Consider the following 20,480-nt stretch of genomic DNA (forward strand, 5'->3'; position numbering starts at 1 on the left):
ATCAGGGCAGCTTGGGATTTGCTGGTAACTCAGAAAAATAAAGAACCCAGATACTTCTTAATATTACTGTCATTATATTGTCAGTTGTCTTTTTCTAACACCAGAGATTTTAAAGAGGTAGGAATTAGAATGTCTATTAATGTCATATATTCAATAGCTTTTGGAATGTAGAAAATATCCTTGTTGCTTGGAGAATCATTTCTTCCTCTTGAAAAAAGAAATGTCAGCATTTTTAGTGGTGAAACTCCCAAATTTCATTCAATTCTTTACCATATGTAAACTATTATGCCATAATAAAAATTATGTTTAAAAAACCCAACAATGTAAAAGCATAGGAAAATCGTAATCTCAAGTTAGGTAGAGTAAACATGTTAAAAAAAATATATGCAATATAAGCATGATTTATAAGAAAAAACCAATCTGTAGATATTTACATGGAAACACAGCAAGATATTAATAGTGGACACCTCTGCAGAGTAATGTTAGGTGATCTTTAGTTTCTATTTCTTAATTTACTGTATTTTCTAAAGTTTGTACAATGACCCACATATTTTATTGCTATTATAAATGTAATTACTCACATATATGTATATATATGAAATTTATCTATTTTGCATATTTCTGAAATTGGTCACATTACAGCGCTCTTATTAATTCTTGTTAGTGCTATCAGTTGACTTACTATTTAGCAACCCAGAAACATGTTAAATAATAGTCAATAACCATGTGTTAGTTGTGATTTTAAAAGAAATTCTCTACTATGTTATTATAGGTATGCTAGCTCTCATTTTTACATAAATATTATTTATTAAGTTACAGAAACCCCATTTTTAGACTTATGTCTCAAATACCTATTTGGCATCCTGCTTGAGTGTCATGCCAGCCTGTTAGAGACAGTTCATTTTTCACTGTTATGCCTTCTCCTCTTCTTCCTTTTAATAATAGACTCCCCTAAGATGAAGCTGAGCATATGGCTGTCCTCCTAGAGGCCATGTGAGGTGTAAGTAAGCTTTGTCTAGTGTGATGGGAGCAGAAGTGATGTCTTCAACTTCTGGATCATGTTATTATAAGGAAGTGGTTTGCATTCCACTGTCTTCCCTTTCCGCTGGCTGGAATTAGGCAACAACAGTGTCTACTGCTTCAGATCTATGTTGCCACTTCTGAGGATGTAGCAACAACTAATCCTATTACGAGTGTCTAGCCTATGTGTCCAAAGCAACATAGTTCAAATCTTAATCTCTTCTGCCCCTTTCTTCACATCTTCTCTTCCCTGAAATGCCCCATTGTTATGATTTATCACACCTACTCCATTCAGCAAATCTGTCCCCATATTTTCAAAATATATCTCCAACTGAACCACTCCTTAACATTTTTCTCCCTGGGCTAGACTAGTCTGACGATATTCTCCTAACTGTTCTTCTATTCTTGTGGCTTATAATATGTTCCCCACATAGCAGAGTGCCTTTTTAAAAATGGAAATCAGGTTACATCACTTCTGCTTACAACTCTCCAATTGGCATCTGTTAACACTTAAAATAAAATTCTAGCAAGAAAGTTTCTTTGAGATCTGGCCTCTGTCTTCTTCTCTGGCTACATCTCTTACCATTTTCTTCCTACCCAACTCTTATCTACCAACACTGGCTTTCTTACTGCCCCCAAGACATACCATCCTTATTCTCACCTTGGGGACTTTATATTTGTTATTTCTCTGCCTTCAAAGTTCTTCTTTCAAATATTGTCTTAGCAAACTCTTCTCTGCATCATCCAAACTTATCTGAGCAGTTTTTCCCCACTTGCCTTCTAAAACAGCTGTTTCTTTCTAAATGACACATTTCCTTCCTTCATAAGGTGATCTAACACCTTAGTATTACCTGAAATTATATTATTTATTCTTTTTTTGAAATATTTAATATATTTTTCTGTCACTATAATATAAATTCCATGGTGGTATGGCTGTTGTATTGCTTATCCTATATTTCCAGAACTTAAACAGTGCCTGGAACAGAATGGGTACTCAAAAAATATTTGTTTAATAAATCAATATTTAGTATTACATAAAATGATCAATTTTATATTTTATCTATTGATATACTTAATTTATTAATATATTTGCTACTATACTTTTATTTCTAGACTAAACTCTTCCTGATCATGCTCCCTTTAATTTGATGTTAGATAATTTTTTCCTAGTATTTTTACTGATATTTATAGATGAGACTAATCAATAGATTTTGGGGTTATCTTTAAAAGCTTCATAAAATGAACTGCAGTCTTCTACCTTTTTCTATGCTTCAACATATTCTATAGAAGAAATATTATCTGTTCCTTGTTAATATGAAAGAAAGCACCCATGAAATTGTTAAAACCAGGATAGTTAAATAATTCTTTTATTACTTTAAAAATCCTTTAATGATTAACAGTTTAACTAGGTATTTGATTTCTTCTTTTTCAATAATAATTCATTTTTTCCTAGAAAAATATTAATCTTATTGAAATTTTCAAGTTTAATACCAATGACATTTTATACAATTTTATGATGATTTTAATACCTGTCTTCGGTAGTCTTATCCCCTTCTCATTCACAGGTGTGTGTGTGTGTGTGTGTGTGTGTGTGTGTGTGTGTGTGTTGGTAGTTTAGATTAGCCAAAAGTTACTTCTGCCTGGAAAAAACACATTTTTTCTCAAGTTACCTCTCTTCCTTTCCTCCTTGAATGGATACCTCCTACTTATTCTTTATGACTCAATTTAAACAGAACTTCCTTAGGAAAGTCACACTGATTGCCTCATTTCAGTGAGGTTCCAACTGCAGTCCACCATATCTCAATGTATTGTTAACTTTGGCTAACTATAAGCAGTTATTGAAAAAAATAAGCAAGATAAAACACAGTACCTATATATATATGTGGCTTGGAAGGGACCTGTGTAGGGTTTCTGGAGAGCTGGAAATTTTCTATTTCTTAATTTGGTGATGTTAAATGGATTGTTACTTAGTGATAATTTACTGAACTGTATAATTGTTTTTATACATCCTGAAGATTCTTGATGTTATATTTCACAATAAATGGTTTGTAAAACTTGATACACTATTCTTATTTTTCTCTTTTTTTCTGGTGAGAACTTCACCACAGAGTTGACCATTGTCTAAAGACAGAATTTGGGCACTGTTGATGTGACAATTTGGAGTTAGCAAAAGATTTAAAGTAGGAAACTCACCATAAAATTAGAAGAACAAACCTAGAAGTAGAGAAACCAGTTATGAAGCCATTTCAATAGTTCCTTTGAGACTTCACTTCTGGAAAAGATGGAGTTACAGTAACTAGATTTACCATCACACCTGACTCAACCAGATCACGAACAAAATGCATGAGGTAATAGTTTTAAAGGCATTGTATATCAGGCAATAAAGGACAGTGATTCTTTTTTTTTTTTTTAACATCTTTATTGGAGTATAATTGCTTTACAATGGTGTGTTAGTTTCTGCTTTATAACAAAGTGAATCAACTATACATATACATATATCCCCATATCTCCTCCCTCTTGCATCTCCCTCCCACCCTCCCTATCCCACCTCTCTAGGTGGACACAAAGCACGGAGCTGTTCTCCCTGTGCTATGCGGCTGCTTCCCATTAGCTATCTATTTTACATTTGGTAGTGTATATTAGTCCATGTCACTCTCTCACTTCATTCCAGCTTACCCTTCCCAATCCTTGTGTCCTCAAGTCTATTCTCTAAGTCTGCGTCTTTATTCCTGTCCTGCCCCTAGGTCCTTCAGAACCTTTTTTTTTTTTTTTTAAATTCCATATATATGTGTTAGCATACGGTATTTATTTTTCTCTTTCTGACTTACTTCACTCTGTATGACAGTCTCTAGGTCCATCCACCTCACTACAAATAACTCAATTTTGTTTCTTTTTATGGCTGAGTAATATTCCATTGTATATATGTGTCACATCTTCTTTATCTATTCATCTGTCAGTGGGCGTTTAGGTTACTTCCATGTCCTGGCTATTGTAAGTAGTGCTGCAATGAACATTGTGGTACATGACTCTTTTTGAATTATGGTTTTCTCAGGGTATATGTCCAGTAGTGGGATTGCTGGGTGTATGGTAGTTCTATTTTTAGTTTTTTAAGGAACCTCCATACTGTTCTCCATAGTGGCTGTATCAATTTACATTCTCATTAACAGTGCAAGAGGGTTCCCTTTTCTCCACACCCTCTCCAGCATTTATTGTTTGTAGATTTTTCGATGATGGCCATTCTGACTGGTGTGAGGTGATATCTCATTGTAGTTTTGATTTGCCTTTCTCTAATGATTAGTGATGTTGAGCATCTTTTCATGTGTTTGTTGGCAATCTAGGACAGTGATTCTTGAGACACTGGAAACAAATGAGGTGAGGCCTACCGTTCTCCAAGTGAATTTCTTGACAGTGAGTCCAAGCCCTTGTGTAGGGAGGAAGAATCCAGGCAGAGCCCAGCAGACTCCTTAAGCAGATGAGATGGAGCTGACCATCTGGGGAGATGAAGGCAGTTAGAGTTCACAGGACAGAGTGTTGGAGAGGAGAGAGCTACACAGAAAGAGAACTTCTAAGATAAGCAGAGTCACCCTCTAGTATTCAGCTGATTACTTATCAGCTCATTCATGTAAGGAGATTATCTAGGACAATCCAAAAGGATTAGACAGAGCAATGTCTAAGATTCATACAAGAACTGGAATAGTGCCTGTTCCTACCAGTCAGACTGGAAAAGCTTATGATACATGGGGCTTTAGGTAGAGCACCTAAGAGAGTCTTGGTTCATTAGTAGGAAATAATTAGCCTAAAGGTTGCTCTGGTTCTGCCTAACAAAGCTTAAAAACAAGACATAATGGGATCTGTTTCTAAAAAACTTAGCTGCATTTCAGAACAAAATTCAAGAATATTTATAGTAAAAGAAAAATATCTAGTGCCCAATAAGGTAAAATTCATAGTGTCTGGCATCTAATAAAAATTATTTGACTTTCAGAAAAGATGGACAATATGACCCATAATAAGTAGAAAAACAATCAATTAAAATATACCTAGAATTTAAACAGATGCTAGAATTAGTAGACAAGGACATCAAAATTATAACTGTATATATTTTATATGTTCAAAATGTTTTGCAGAGACATAAAAGCTTTAAAAAATACAAACAAACTCCCCCAAACAAAAACTGCAATGTCTGAAATGAAAAATACACTGGATGGGATGAATACTTGACTGGATTTTGAAGAAGAAAAGATCAAGAAAATATTGAATTTGAATACACAGCAATATGAACTTTCTGGAGATAAAAAGCAAAAAAATGCACAGAACATCAGTGATTTATGAAACAATTTCAAGAGAACGACTATATGTGTAATTGGAGTCCCCAAAGGAGAAGAGAGAGAGAGTAGGAGACAGGAAGAAAAAATTGAGGAAATAATGGCTGAAAATTTTCCAAATTTTAAGAAAACTATAAACCCACAGATACAAGAAGCTCAACAAATCTCAAGCACAGAAACATGAAAAAAAAATAACAAGGCATACAGCAATTAAAATAATAATAATCTGCTAGAAAAATCTTTAAAGGATCCAGTGAAAAAAGACATATGTACAAATGTCTTAGAACAAAGTCAAGAGTCATAGCAAATTTTTCTTCAAAAAGTATGTAAGAAGACAGTAGAACATCTTTAAAATACTAGGAAAAAACTCTAAAACTAGAATACTATACCAAATAAAAATATCTTTCGAAAAAGAAAGTAAAGTATTTTTTACACACATATAAGAGCTGGAAGAATCCAACACCAGAAGAACCACACTAAAAACATATTTTAAAAAGTTCTTCAGGTAGAAAGAAAATGATATCTCTCCATTTATTTAAGTCTTCTTTGCTTTCTTTAATCAGTGTTCTGCAGTTTTCAGCATATGAATATTTCATATATTTTATTATATTTACACCCAATTATTCATATGTGTGGTGCTATTATAAATGACACCAGTTTTTAAAATGTTTAATTTCTAATTTTTCATTGCTAGTATATAGAAATGCAATTGATTTTTGTATGTAGATCTTGTATCCTACAGTCTTGCAGTAATCTGTGGGTATGGTGAATTACATTAATTAATTTTCAAATGGAACTAGAGCTTGCCCCCCAATATTAATGGGACAGAGAGCAAGGCCAAACAACAGAGTCTGATCCAAGGATGTCAGTCTCAGTCAAGGTTGCTTTTGCCTTATTTTTCTATAGAATCAAGAAATAAACTACATGAAATATAAACCAGATATCAAGAACAAGACAGCATGAGAAAGTATACCCCTCACAGACTCACTTATACCTAAGAGAGCATGCTGTCAGTTCAGGGGTCGTAGCAGTCAGTGTGGATAGAGGATCCATAACCATGGGTGATTCCTGTCTTTTATTCTTCTTTATCATTTTTTTATCTGAGAGGGTACTCTTTCAGTTCACTTCAAGTTATTTCATCCTAATGTTTGCATCTGGGTTATCTTTCTTGCTGCAATACAGGTTTACAACCTACACTATTTTGTTGTTCACACTCAGTGCTCCACCACGGAGCCTGCTACTCAAGGTTTCAATACAGGCCTAGCCATGACATACCATAATAAGCTTATGATCAGTATGTGCAAAGAAATTCTGGTAATCATACAAAAAGGAGTTAAACAACATTTCAGAAATATATATATTTTCCTGAGGGATGAAAGAAGTGTGTAAATAATCACAAATTTTAAAATGATATATGCACACCAGAAAACTACTAGAGCTCATCAATGAATTCAGTAAAGTTGCAGGATACAAAATTAATATATAGAAATTTGTTGCATTTCTATACACTAACAATGAAATATCAGAAAGAGAAATTAAGAAAACAATCGCATTTAACATCACATCAAAAAGAATAAAATACGTAGGAATAAACCTACTTAAGGAAGTAAAAGGCCTATACTCCGAAAACCCTAAGATGCTGACGAGAGAAATTGAGGACAACACAAACAGATGGAAAGATAAAGGGAACCCTCCTACATTTTTGGTGAGATGTAAATTGGTGCAGCCACTATGGAGAACAGTATGGAGGTTCCTTTAAAAACTAAAAATAGAGCTACCATATTATCCAACAATGCCACTCCTGGGCATATATCTGGAAAAGACAAAAACTCTAATTTGAAAAGATACATGCACCACAACGTTCATAGCAGCACTATTTACAATAGCCAAGACATGGAAGCAACCTAAGTGTCCATTGACAGATGAATGGATAAAGAAGATGTGGTATGTATACACAATAGAATATTACTCAGTCATAAAAAAGAATGAATGCCATTTGTAGTAACATGGATGGACCTAGAGATTATCATATTGAATGAAGTAACTCAGACAGAGAAAGATAAATTATATCACTTAAAAGTGGAATCTAAAACAGTGATACAAATGACCTTATTCACAAAACAGAAATAGACTGACAGACATAGAAAACAAACTTACAGTTACCAAAGGGTAAGTGCAGGGAGAGATAAATTAGGAGATTGGGATTAACAGATATACACTACTATATATAAAAGAGATAAACAACAAAGGTCCTACTGTATAGCACAAAGAACTATATTCAATATCCTGTAATAAACCATAATGGAAAAGAATATTAAAAAGTTATATATATGTACTTCCCTGGTGTCGCAGCGGTTAAGAATCTGCCTGCAAATGCAGGGGACACGGGTTCCATCCCTGGTCCGGGAAAATCCCCCATGCCGTGGAGCAACTAAGCCCGTGAACCACAACTACTGAGCCCACGTGCTGCAACTATTGAAACCCACACGCCTAGAGCCTGTGCTCTGCAACAAGAGAAGCCACCGCAATGAGAAGCCCGCGCACCACGATGAAGAGTAGCCCTGGCTCGCGGCAACTAGAGAAAGCCCGTGAGCAGCAATGAAGACCCAACGCAGCGGAAAAAAAAATGTTTATATATATATATATATATATATATATATATATAAATAAATTACTTTGCTGTATACCTGAATCTAACACAACATTGTAAATCAACTATACTTCAATTTAAAAATGTTATATGCAATAAACATGATATAAGTTGAAAAGAGAAAAAACTGGAAAAACTGGAGCAATTTTTCCTGGAAAAGGATATTATAATAATTGTCTTTAAATATTGAGAGGACTGCTGCATAGGAGAAAGAATTAATTTTGTTATATTTAAGTAGAAAACTAAGACTAATGGGTGGAAATATTAAGAAAGGGAGATTTAAAAGTCAATGTAAGGAATAACTTTAGAGCAATTAGAGCTGCTAAAAAATTGAATGACCCATTTTTTAGGTAATGAATTCCCTCTTATTGGAAATGTCAGACAGAGGTAGAAGCGACGTATGTCAGAAATGCTGTCAGTAAAATTTCTGAACTGGTGAGAGTTTGTAAAAAAAGGGATATCTAATTTTTTTTCCCTAAAGAGCCCAATTAAAGTAGGCCAACAAAAATATTTTTAGAAGGGAGAAAACACTACCTTGGAGACAGAAACATTTAAATCTCTTTCAGACTGAAGAGGCACAAGGACTTTATGTCCAAACAAGCATTTTGAAAAATCTCAGTCCTGTTCATGAAGAAAAATTCTATAAAACCCCACTTAATTAGAATATTAGGATCAGGCTATTTTGTGTCTCTGAGAATAATGGAGATGTACTCTCTCTTCTTGTCCTTTCGTAGTATTTCAGAATGTTTGTTCAAAGAATAGCTGTTTACAAAAATTAGCATATTGCTTTTCTGTCCCTTGTAAATTAGCATCCCTAAGTGGCTAAAAGATTTTTCTAGGCTTCCAAGGGTCTCTATAGCATTCATCAGAGTAACTGAAGCTGAATACATTTTTTTGCTTGCACAAATTTGTTGCTAAGAAGAAAATTTGGTACATCTACTTATGTAATGCTGCTTATCCTTCTCCCTAGGAAACACCCCAATTTTCACAATGTTAGAGATCCCCAAACTTAGCCAAAGCATGCTTTGTGTTTCTTTCGGGATTCTGGGCAACAGGGTAGTCTATGGGATAAAAAAAATTCATTACCTCTGTCATTAGAAGACTGAACCTAAACAAAAGCCCTTTAAAAATAAGCAATGTCTGTCATGAAGTGTTTAATGGTGCCAGTTTCAAATAAGTCTTTATTTTAAAGGACATGAATTGTATTTTCCGCTAATCTAGGGTGCTGATAAAACTTATATTCAAGAATTCAGAATACTTAGAAATGGTATCTCAAATGAGATTCTTAAACTACCACTAAACCGACTTTGCTACAAATGTAGGTCCTTCAAATTTTGTGACAGGCTTAATAGAGTATGTATTTCTGGTCTCCTTAGCCATCCTATTTGTTCTTGGGTCTGGAACTGACACTTCCAGGTGGAGTTCACCCATGACAAGCTACAGGTCATCATCTAGCTTGCCTCTGCTTTCTTCTGGCATAGTCATGATGGGATTACAGACATCTTCTGTTTCTTTCTGTTAGCACTTTCATCTTCCTGAACAGCAGTCTGATTCCTAGCCAGCCAATTGGATAATAGTGCTTTTTTTGTCTTTATTATTGATCGTAACTTAGTACTTTCTCATCTCTAACATGAATTTTTTCGTGGAAAGATTTATGTCAGTTTCTAAGAAGAGACCTTGAACTCCCTGCTTTGTATTTCTCAGACTCTTAAACCATGTGTTTAATATCTTCTTTGTTACAAATTATTTTAATATTGTCATTTTTTCTATACTTATCTAAGCAGCATACATTTAAAAAATGCTATTAGCATTAATGTAAAAAGTTAATTTGTGTGTCTGTGAATTCAAGTTTGTCAACAAGTTCTTACCTGTGTTTAATGCCTTCTTACATTCATAAATCTGAATTAAGGCATTAGGCTAGTTAACTGAGTTAGTAGTATATATTTGTGTGTGTTGGGGGGTGGAGGGGATTGATATTTTATGCCTAATCTAGTAGTTATTATGTCACCATCAGCCCCAATATCAGAGAACATTAAGTAAGTATGACATCCAAGGTGTACCAAGAGGTAAAGCTAGTCTTCTTGTTCTTCCTGACATTCTTTGGGTTCTTGAGCTTGAACTTGGAAACCAAATGATTGACCTTTGATTTGTCAAACTCTTCTCCACCAAAATGGATCTCCGGGTTTAGACTTGACTTCAAAGTTTCCATTTTGAATAGGGAACTTGGTAATATCAAAAAAGTCTCTTCCAAGGACCAAATCATTATTTGACTCTATACAGCAATATTCTTGTCCAAAGAATAAGAACTAGCACAACGAGTTGGCCCTTTCCTGATTCAAGGTCTTATTAAATAAAAGATCGCTTTCTTTTCTCTGTAAAGGAAAAAAACAATTTTAGTATAAATCATAAATTACAAGGAGGTGTGCTTCAATATTTAAAGTGGAATGAATGATATAAAATTTTAAATTGTGAAGAATTAGGATTGATTCTTTTTCATGGTATAATTTTGACCCTCCCAAGTGTTTAATGGTCATGTAATTAAACAGTTTTTCTGCTTTCCCTTACTTATCCGCATTTGGATTAATGTGGATAATCCAAATCAGTATCTGTATCTGGATACTGATCAAGTTCTTTATTTTCTAGCTCTAAATTTTCCTATATACAGATCCAATGCCTTAGTAATAAGAAATTAAATGTTAAATGGAAACTCAATTGAAGGTCATTTTGTCTTGTTCCATTACAGCAGAACCACAAAATAACCACACTTAGTGAGATCTGACTTTCCGTATAATTTTCTACCCAATGATATAATATCTTTATAATTTACTTCTTTTCTGAGCCAGTTTCTTTATTAGCAAAATGTCTATTTGGCAGTAATATTTTTGTCCTTTTTAAAATGTGGAAAAAAACCCCTCCACCTGCATTTCAATTATCAGTGGATTTAGAGTTTTGGTCTTTGTTTGACTCACCTACTATTTGTCCTACTAAGAGACCTTAGCAGGTGTAGGGAAATGTAGTGGGTTTTGAAGGACATGCAGATAGAAAAAGGAAAAAATATCAAATTCAAGGACAATAGGTGAACAATCACCCAACTTTCTCACGGTGGTAATTTATTACATCCGGAAATGCTGGGCTCTTCAATTTTTTCATTTCATTGTGGAAATTGTGAGGAGAGAACAGGATATAATATGCCAGAAGTATGTCAAAAAAATGAGATGAAAACAGAAAATAATGAGACAAACTCTTTTCATTTTCTGCATGAAACAGCAAAGGAAGATGTGTCTTTTCATTTTGTCCAGATGTCATATCCATTATTTCCTTTTGGAAGTTTTTTCCAAAAAAATCTGGATTCTTTGATCTGGACTTCTTTGTAGGAATGAGTGTTACAGTTAAGGTTTTTGATACCTATTGGGGATTATCAATGTCAACAAGATTTGAGGACCAGAAATTGTAGGCAGTAAACAATGAATTGATATGAGAAAATTGTGAAAAGTATAATGTTTTGTACAATGTAAATTATTGCATCTATTATTAGTGATAACATTAAATGCCATTTGTAATTTACTTGAATGTTATGATTTATTTTTATTATTTTCATGTTTGTAAGGGTTTACATTTAAGGGAAGTGCTAAGGTGTTCAATCTTTCTAACATTTTATTAAATATTAAAATTGGGGTTTTTTGGATGTAATTTTATTTACTCCTTAGCTGATTTGATGCTTGAACCTGAATTATATTCACCCAGGTACAAGTGAGGGGAAAATTAGGATAGGGATTTATTTTCCCTCATGTTTAACTGGTTTTTTGTACTGTCTTGAAATATACATGCTACTTTTCTGGCATTTAATCATTACTGCATAGCTCAATACACATTTTTTTTTAGAAATCTGGCCTATTTATTTTCAAAGAAGATTGTGTTTTTGAAATATTATGAACATTTGAATCCTTGAGATCAGATTACATGTGAACAGGAATAATAATAGTAAAAAAATACAGAGGAGCAATGACACAGTAATATAGACAAAATTTGTATTTGGTTTTGAGTTATGTTTTGAGCTAGAGTTGAACAATGTCATAATTGATAGTCTATGAACTAAAGTACTTCCAACAAAATAATGTATCAAGATGTGTTAGAAACAGCTTAATTCCCAGTTCAATATCTTATTATTTATAATTTTGTGGGGAATGCTTAAATTGGTTGCATTTGTGAACTTAATTTAAAATGTTGTCTCTTTGCTCCATCTCATCTTACTATTATATCATATCATTTTGTGTTTCTTTGGGACTAGGAAAATAAATGTTTATAATTTTTAAAAGATGTAGTTTAGCAACTAAACTGCTGGCTAAATGTAGAACAAGTAGATACAGATAAGGTTAACATCTATAAGAACCATTGCAAAGAGAAGAGATAATCACCTAGTAGGAAAAACTTGGAATATATAGTCAAGAGATCTGGATTTACCCATGGATTTACAACTAATTTTCTATTTCTTCTTTTTCCAATTAACCTCTCTGAGTCTTAGTTTTCTTATCTGCAAAATGTGGCTTAGAACTTCTATTACTTCAAATGTTTGCAAAAGGAAGTGAGACATCAACTACAATGCAACAGCCACAATAAAAAGATAACCTTTTCCATAGGTAGCTTACTGGGTTGTTGTATGAATCAAGTTAATAATATAGAGCTTTATAAACTCTAAACTAAACAAATACTATTTTTAACAAAACGATAACTGGGTAATGCTGAGAGAGAGCACTGAACGTTAGTTTGGACTGTAAACTCCAGTGAAGAGAATTGTGACTATAAGCTTGTGCTTGTTGAGGTACAATGAGGAGGATTTGGTGAGAGAATGAGAGAACTATTTAGACAAGACAGGGTTGGGTACAACTGGATACCATTTTTTAGGGTTAGTCTTTGATTTATACCAGCATAATCATGTACTTCAAAAATTGAAAACTTTTTGCATAAACATGACAATTTTATTTGCCTTATCTTTACAAGGGAGATACATTACAACCTAAATGACAGATGAAGAAACTGAGAGACCCAGTGGTTAAATGCCTTAGCCAAGGTCATAAAACTGAGGAATGTCAGGGCCAGTATCAAACCCTGGGATTCTTAACGCCTAAGGTGGTGTGGTTTCTGCCACATTGTCAGTGATGGTTTGGATATGGGATGATGAAGTAATGAATATGGATAAAAGTTTAAAATGCTTGGACCCAATATCTGTTTTTTGAATCCATCATTTTCTGCCAGGAGAGTGCTGAAGCCAGGAAACTGCTCCCTCAGTGAGAATTAGAGGAAGAAACCACTTGAATCACATATGAAACATTCAGCCCAATCAAAGCAACCTTCAAGAGCTGAAAAGTAACCACAGCTTTGAGAGTCCATGCAAGTAAGCCAATAAATCATATTTATTAAATGTCTCATTAAAGTGACATTGAGATCTAGTCCTTTGCCTACATGATTTCAAAGTTGCCAAATTTAAAGATGGTAACAAATAGCAAAATACCCGGAACTTCTAGGAAGGACAAGGGAAGGAGGCGAACCACTCTTTCCCTGGGGAAAAAAAAGTGCTATTGATATATTTATGCAGTTAAATCCTATCAGGAAGATATGACAAAGAAAATTATTGGATAATGACAGAGATTTTGAGGTTCCTAAAATATGTACTATTTCAGGAAATATTTAATGTCATAACATCATTGCTTAACAGAATAATTTGGACACCTTTAGAGAGTGTTTCTGTGATTTGATCTGCTTATTAAAATACTTGTATTTGAAGGGTTTAGGTTTATTTTATACTCTTTATCTTTTCCCTTTCTCATGTTATTTTCATATGTAGATATCCTTTGAACATTTATTGACCACGTTTTAGTAACTATGAGTACATCAATTTATCACATTACAATTTATATTCGATAATTATTTATATAAAAAAGAATCACTTACTTTGCATAGAAAATAACTAATTTCACTTAAATGAGGTTTTGAAATAAATTATGGTGGGTAGAAGAGGATCCAGGTCCATAGGCTCTGCTTCTTATGGTAGTATTTTGTAGATATGTAGTAGAATCTCAATAAATGTTACCTGAATCATTGAAAAAATAGATGGGATTATCTCTGAGCCTTAGTTTCCTCACATATAAAAGGAAGATAAAAATACCTATGATAATGTTGTTTTTAATGAGGAAATTTATATCTAATTTCTATTGTAGTGACTGGAACACAACAGCTGCTTAAAAATCATAGGTGTTACATAAATATGTTTCCTCTCCCACTTCCTGTTCTTTTTCCTTTGATTCATTTTAGGTGGAAATCTTTCTAAAATGTTGCCCATACTTTTCAGAAAATAAAGGTATCTAAAGTAATTTTAATGAAGACTAAGAGCATAGTAATAACGAGCATTAATTGAGTTTTACTATGTCCTAAGAGCCATAGGAATTATTATTCTCTTCTTAAATATGAGGAAATCAAAGCTCAGATAGGAAAAACAATATCCCCAAAGCCATGTAGTCATTAAAAGAAGGAGTCAGAGTTTGAATCTAAGCTTTTGGACTGCCAAATTCCTGCGCTTAGCCCTAATGCCATACTGTCATGGTTATGAATAGTGATTCTCATATTGGGCTTGAATACAGGGAAACAGTTAGAAATTACTAATGCTTGTTTGTCCTACACTGAATATTCTAAGTAGACTAATACTAATGTGCTTTTAAAAGTTCAGGCTGTTTTTGATGATTTTTTGTTCTTATGCCTATTAACTTAAGTCATTTTTTCCTTCATAGTCCAGGAGAGAGAGTGCTTTTATTTCACTGCACTGCTGTTTTGTAGGTTGAGAAATCATATAACAATATGTTTAAGAATCTGGATAAGACAAAAGTAAATATGCCTGAGGTCTTCTTCTTTTACTAAAAGATATAAAATTTAGTGCGTGAACTTCTGAGGTGAACTCATTACTAATCCAACTAATGCTTATTAAGTGTTGGGCATTAGGTGGCACACAAAAATGGGAAAGACTTGTCCCTTACCCATAGACTTTACAATGAAGTCATACAAGGTACAATATTATATACAGATAAAAAGCTACAAGATAGGTTGTATGTTTAAATCGGAGAATACTCATTTTTAAGTTGGGGAGAAGACAATATAAAAATTGTGAGCATACCTGGAGCAGAGAGTATCAGTAGATTTTCCTTAAGTTGAATTGAACTCTTTAAGTTGAATTCCAAGATCCTAAAGGTCTTAATGAATATAAAGAGCAAATAATAAAGGGCAGCAAATACATGGACAAAAATTAAACAGTAGGAAAGCTTATATTCTGAATAATGTCTTCTGAATAAGTGTATTTTAACTAAATTCTTGAGTTGGAATATAAAGATGGGATGAGTTGTTTTTGTGTGTACCCCTTCCCTTGCCCAACACCTGTTCCATTTCTGTGCTGCACTGAAATTGACTGGTAGCTATTTCTGTAGCATTTACTAGTATGGAAGATTGTATTTTCCAAAAATGGCTGCAACAGTATTTGCCATCACATATGCTCTTCAGCAAAGCAACAATAGAACATATTTCTGGACAGCAGAAAGCAGATGGAAGTGAATGTATGATTAAACAGAGCAAAAGAAATTATGGTCCAGATCACTCTATGTAAGGGCTGCAGGGGAGGGAGGAGCCAATCTCTCAGTGAAAATCTTGGGGGTAAGGAGTAGAGTTGAAATCAGGAGCATGGAAGATATCTCTTATAAAATTGCTTCTTCTGGTCTTACCCCTCCCACCTGCACATGCCTATGTGCTAAACAGGCAGCTGGGATTTACCCACACGCAAAAAAATTCAGCAAAGGGCTTTCTCTAGAACAATTGAAAAATTTTTCTGAGGAAGAACTAAGGTTGCCTGAGGTGGATTTTAGTGTCTAGAGAAAACCCTATTTATGTTGACATCTGGGGACCTAAACCTCCAGGTAGACTTCTTATCTGTACTCTCCAACTTGAAACTTGCCCTTTGACAAGCTCTACCCAATGACTCAGATCGCTGTCTTCCTTCCCTTTCAAATGCATAAATGCAACAGCAGAGGAAACCACCCAACCACCTTGAATCATCAGCCTATTCATTTATTATTAAAAGTAAAGGGACCTCTAGATGTCATTAGACATGTGAGTATAACCAGCGGCATAGAAGAGAAAGATCATAATTAACAAAACAACAAAACCCAGGGCAAGCAGAGATAATTTGGGAAAGAAAGAGAATATGAAAAATGATAATTTCTATATTTAGGGAAATTCAAAAGTTATTATATTCCCATAAACAGAAGAAAATAATTTAAAAAATGAATGATCAGAGAAAGCAGGAGGTTTTGGATATTTAAAAAAGAGAATTGCCAAAATATGGTTTAATGAAAGAGCTAGAAGGTGAAATCGATCAAGCCTTCTAATATGTAGGAAGAAAAAAAAGATAGAAAATATGAAAAAATAAGAGAAATAGCGGATTCCTCCAAAAGGCCCAATTTCTGAACATCTCACTGTATAGGAGTCTCAAAAGAGAGAACAGAATATGTGAAAGGGAGCAAATAATCACATAAATAATAAAAGCAAAATTTCCCAAACCTGAAAAAGGAAATTTCTTCTGACTAGAAATGCTTACCTTAGCCTGACCAGGATACATGAAAATTACATCCTTATGAAATTTCCACATACAAAGTATAAAGACAAGATTCCGAAATTTACCAGAAAGTTGATGAGGAGAGTATAAGAATATAAAGAATAGGAGGAGAATATATGAATATAAAGAATAGGAGGAGAATATAGAGTCAAAGAAGGAGGAGGAACCCTGCTTTCACTCAGAGAGGTGGGAGTAGAGGGGTGGTGAAAAAAGAGTAGATGCTTCTGAAGTTCTGAGGGAAAAAGGTTTTGAATTTATGATTTTATACTCAGCTAAAATTGTCAGCTAAAAAGTCCAACTAGAAATATTTTCAAACATGCAAAGATTGAGAAGTCTTACCATCTATGCATTTTTTTTCCTTGAGAAATTGTTTACGGTGTTACTTTAGTAGCGTGTGGGAGAAAACCATGAAAGTGGAAGATCTGAGATACAAGAAAGCATCCAGCTCAGGAATCAGGGAAGGGAAGTGTTTGCATGTAAGCTGTGCAGACAATCTAGAACATAACTGGTTCAGGTTGGAGGAGGGGACTGGTGTGCTCAGGGAGAGTATGTGTCCAGGAAAAAAAAGAAAGATTCCATGCAGTAAATGACCAGATTAAGATAATGGAAAACTCTAGAATATTGTGAACACAGATTATTCTTTTGCCAAAAGGGAAGAGAGCTGAAACTCTAGGGGGAAAAAAATTATATGAATCTGTCATGATTAAAATATTAAGCAAAGTAGACTGTGGTATAAAGTATTAGAAAATAGAGTTGATTTTGATGCTAGCAACATTTCTCTTTGAGTGACACAGGGTATAGGACACTGGACCTGTGAAGAGGAAATATAATTCTAGCACACAGTTTTGAAATATAAATGATTCATAGGCACAATAACAAAGCACTGTATTTAGGGGTTCAGCTATTAGAATTAACCAATAGAAAAACATGCGGACCATTTTTCACTCTCTTTACTCTGCGAGTTTCTAGCACCGTGACATGTCATATGACAGATTTATTGAACTAATTGAGCAATGACATCATGACCAAAATGAAAAAAAAGTCAAATGTATCAAAAAAAGGCATTTTTGTTTTAACAAAATGCCTTTTGGTTAGTCTACATAGAGAGGATATTAAGTGATCTTAAGACATAAATAATATCACTCCTAATATAAATTATTTCAGTGATTTCTGGTTGTACTTAGAATAAATTCTAAAACTTTTACTCAAGATCCTGTATGTCTAGCTTCCTTTCAATGTTTGCTTATAGGGTTTCAGGCTGCATTCTCAGCAACTCCCCTACCTAAAGGCAGTCCCTACCATTATCATCCATCCACACCACCCTGCAACATCACTCTCTATTTCAGCTCAGTATTTGTTATATCATCTCATTCTACTCATTACGGGTAACACAATTGTTTCATTTTAAGCTGGTGTTTACTTTTTGTTTCCCACTAGAAGGTAAGTTCAAGGAGCAAGAATGATGTCTGTCTTGTTCACTGCAGTTTCCTTGCTCTTTGTTCTACGAGTTTTAGTACATATGAAATCTACATTCTCAGTGACATCTTGATGAGTGTCTTAACAACATCTAAAACAGTGACTTTGCTAAAGATCATAGAATTTGAAGGGACCTTGCTATCTTTTGAAAAAATTCTCCAACTAGGACCATCTTGAAAGCACAGGTATAATACTTTAGCTTGGACAAGCTCAGGTCCATGAGGAAGTGGCTAGGTTGTAGCAGAATATTGAATAGGCGAGGTGTCTCACATTTAAAAAGCCAAAACAGGCTATTAAGAATGCTTTATAAAATTAATCAGAAAGGGTGGTGTGGAATTCTTACAGTAGAATTACAGCCAGGCTCATTTTATGAATTTTAAAATGAGCAGGATGCTACTCTGGCAGTGCACTCCTCATTTTATTATACCCCAAAATTGCTGAGAGAAAGTGTTTGGAAGAGGATAAAGGCAATGATCTCATCAAGTATGCTGCCAAAATGTATTATTAATTAAACAATAAAAACGGTCATTGAGTGTGTATGAGATGCCTGGCACTGTGCTGAGCCATCAACATACATGACATCATTTAATTTTCCTAAAGAAACTTTGATCTCATCCCCATTGTACAGATGATACCCATGTTCAGGGATGTTAAATAACCAAAGTCACCAATTTAGTAAGTGACAGGGCCAGGCTTCTAATCTAGAGTATGATGTTATAAAGGTCAAAATCAGAAAGCAATGAAAAATCAAGGCAATTTAAGTGAAGGAGGAGATAATCTTTCCTAAAATATTTATTCTGTTTAATCAAAATATTCTGCCTTCACAGTTAAAAATTACAGTGTTTTTCATGGTTCCTAGAGTAAAGTAGCAAATTCTATGCTAAAGGCATAGAAAACAAAGTGCCATAGTGTTAAATGGATTTGATGATGAGTTTTACAATAAAGATATCCAAGAGATTTAAGAAATCCTTTCCCCTATAGAATGAAGATTCTGTTTTTAATCAAACAAGTAAAGAATGCTTTTGCTGAACAGGATTGTTGTTGTGAGAATAGGATTTAATGCCATTAAATGTCCTGGAAAAACCTGTGAAGAGGTAACACTTGTGTATGAGGTCCTAAAATTCAAAGGGAAGCTTGGTCATTCATCTGTAATCACACCTCTTTTCCATCTTATTGAAGACATTTATACTAACAGACCCTCACGTTAGGATATATGTAAAATTCTTTGCTTACCCAAAAAACCCAAAAAACCATCATAGTAGTAAGTTTACACAGAACAGGTATTCAATATTTGTTGAATATATTAATTAATGAATAAAGGATACTATCAGTAAATATTTACCATATATTTTGCATAATATCTTGTGTTTTAATATACTGTCTCATCTAATTTCTAAATAACCCTGTAAATTATTATTATTTACATTTAGTTTACATTTAATTTTTGTACAATTCAATTTTTACTATTTGAAATAGAATTTTAAAATGTTATTTTTGGTCAATACATAGCATACATATGATTAAAATGCATGCACAATCATGAATTCGGAATAATTTGGTTCAAAGCTTAAATCTAGCTTTGAAGGACTTTGCAACAGGTCAGGAAATATTAAGTACATTTTATAATTTTGCAAAACAAGGCTAAGGCAGAAACGTACCCCATATCAAACACCTTAACTGTTTGGAACCCAACTCTTCTGACCTCAAAATCACCTATTTTTCCATAATAAACTGTCTCAATGTCTATATTTTTGTTGAGAGCTTTGCTCATTGGGTTGTCTGAAGAAGATGAAATGTAAAGAACATGTGTATGTCTCTCTTTTTCCAAGAATCACACTGAGTATATATACCTCACTGGCTTTCAAGTATTAAACAGGGCTGGAGGTCTTTGATTTTCAGCCAGCCTTTGGCAGTTCAGACATTCTGTAATATTGACAGAAGGAAAATCATAAAAAAGTTCTTAAAAGAAAATTGAAGGTGTATTGAGTTTTAATGAAATGCTCTTTTAAGATACATATTGCTTGTCTTTTCTGGACTCAGTTTCCTTATTTCTAAAGAGAAGACAATTGGATTATATGGTATCCATGCTCCTGCCAAGAGCAGGACTATTTTCAGTATGATGAAGAAAGTGCTTGTATTTGTTTCCAGCTATTAGTGGCTCATTTCTTTCTTTCTTTTCATCACTCTATTTGTAGATAATTTTTCCAGCATGATACATTAATATATGATGGCTGATGGAGATGGTTTCCAGGACGCTTGTAAGATTATACATCTTCTTGTCTAATGACACTAATTTTGTTAAATGCTATTAGAAATTTGGGAGTATGGGATTATAAAACCAAGTATCATTAGCTATTCTACA

The 20,480-nt window shown here is 33.8% G+C and overlaps 1 long non-coding RNA gene across 5 annotated transcripts in view; it reads left to right on the forward strand.

Moving 5' to 3' along the window:
• LOC309635282 overlaps positions 1-20,480 on the forward strand; it is a 290,386-nt gene that overhangs the window by 33,415 nt on the left and 236,491 nt on the right. For all 5 annotated transcript variants that reach the window (XR_014248715.1, XR_014248716.1, XR_014248717.1 and 2 more), the window contains exon 3: positions 13,246-13,384. This is a non-coding gene — a long non-coding RNA (uncharacterized lncRNA). The remainder of the gene's footprint in view (positions 1-13,245; positions 13,385-20,480) is intronic.

The sequence above is a fragment of the Balaenoptera borealis genome, assembly GCF_965194805.1.
Source record: "Balaenoptera borealis genome assembly, chromosome: 9".
In the NCBI taxonomy this organism is placed as follows: domain Eukaryota; kingdom Metazoa; phylum Chordata; class Mammalia; order Artiodactyla; family Balaenopteridae; genus Balaenoptera; species Balaenoptera borealis.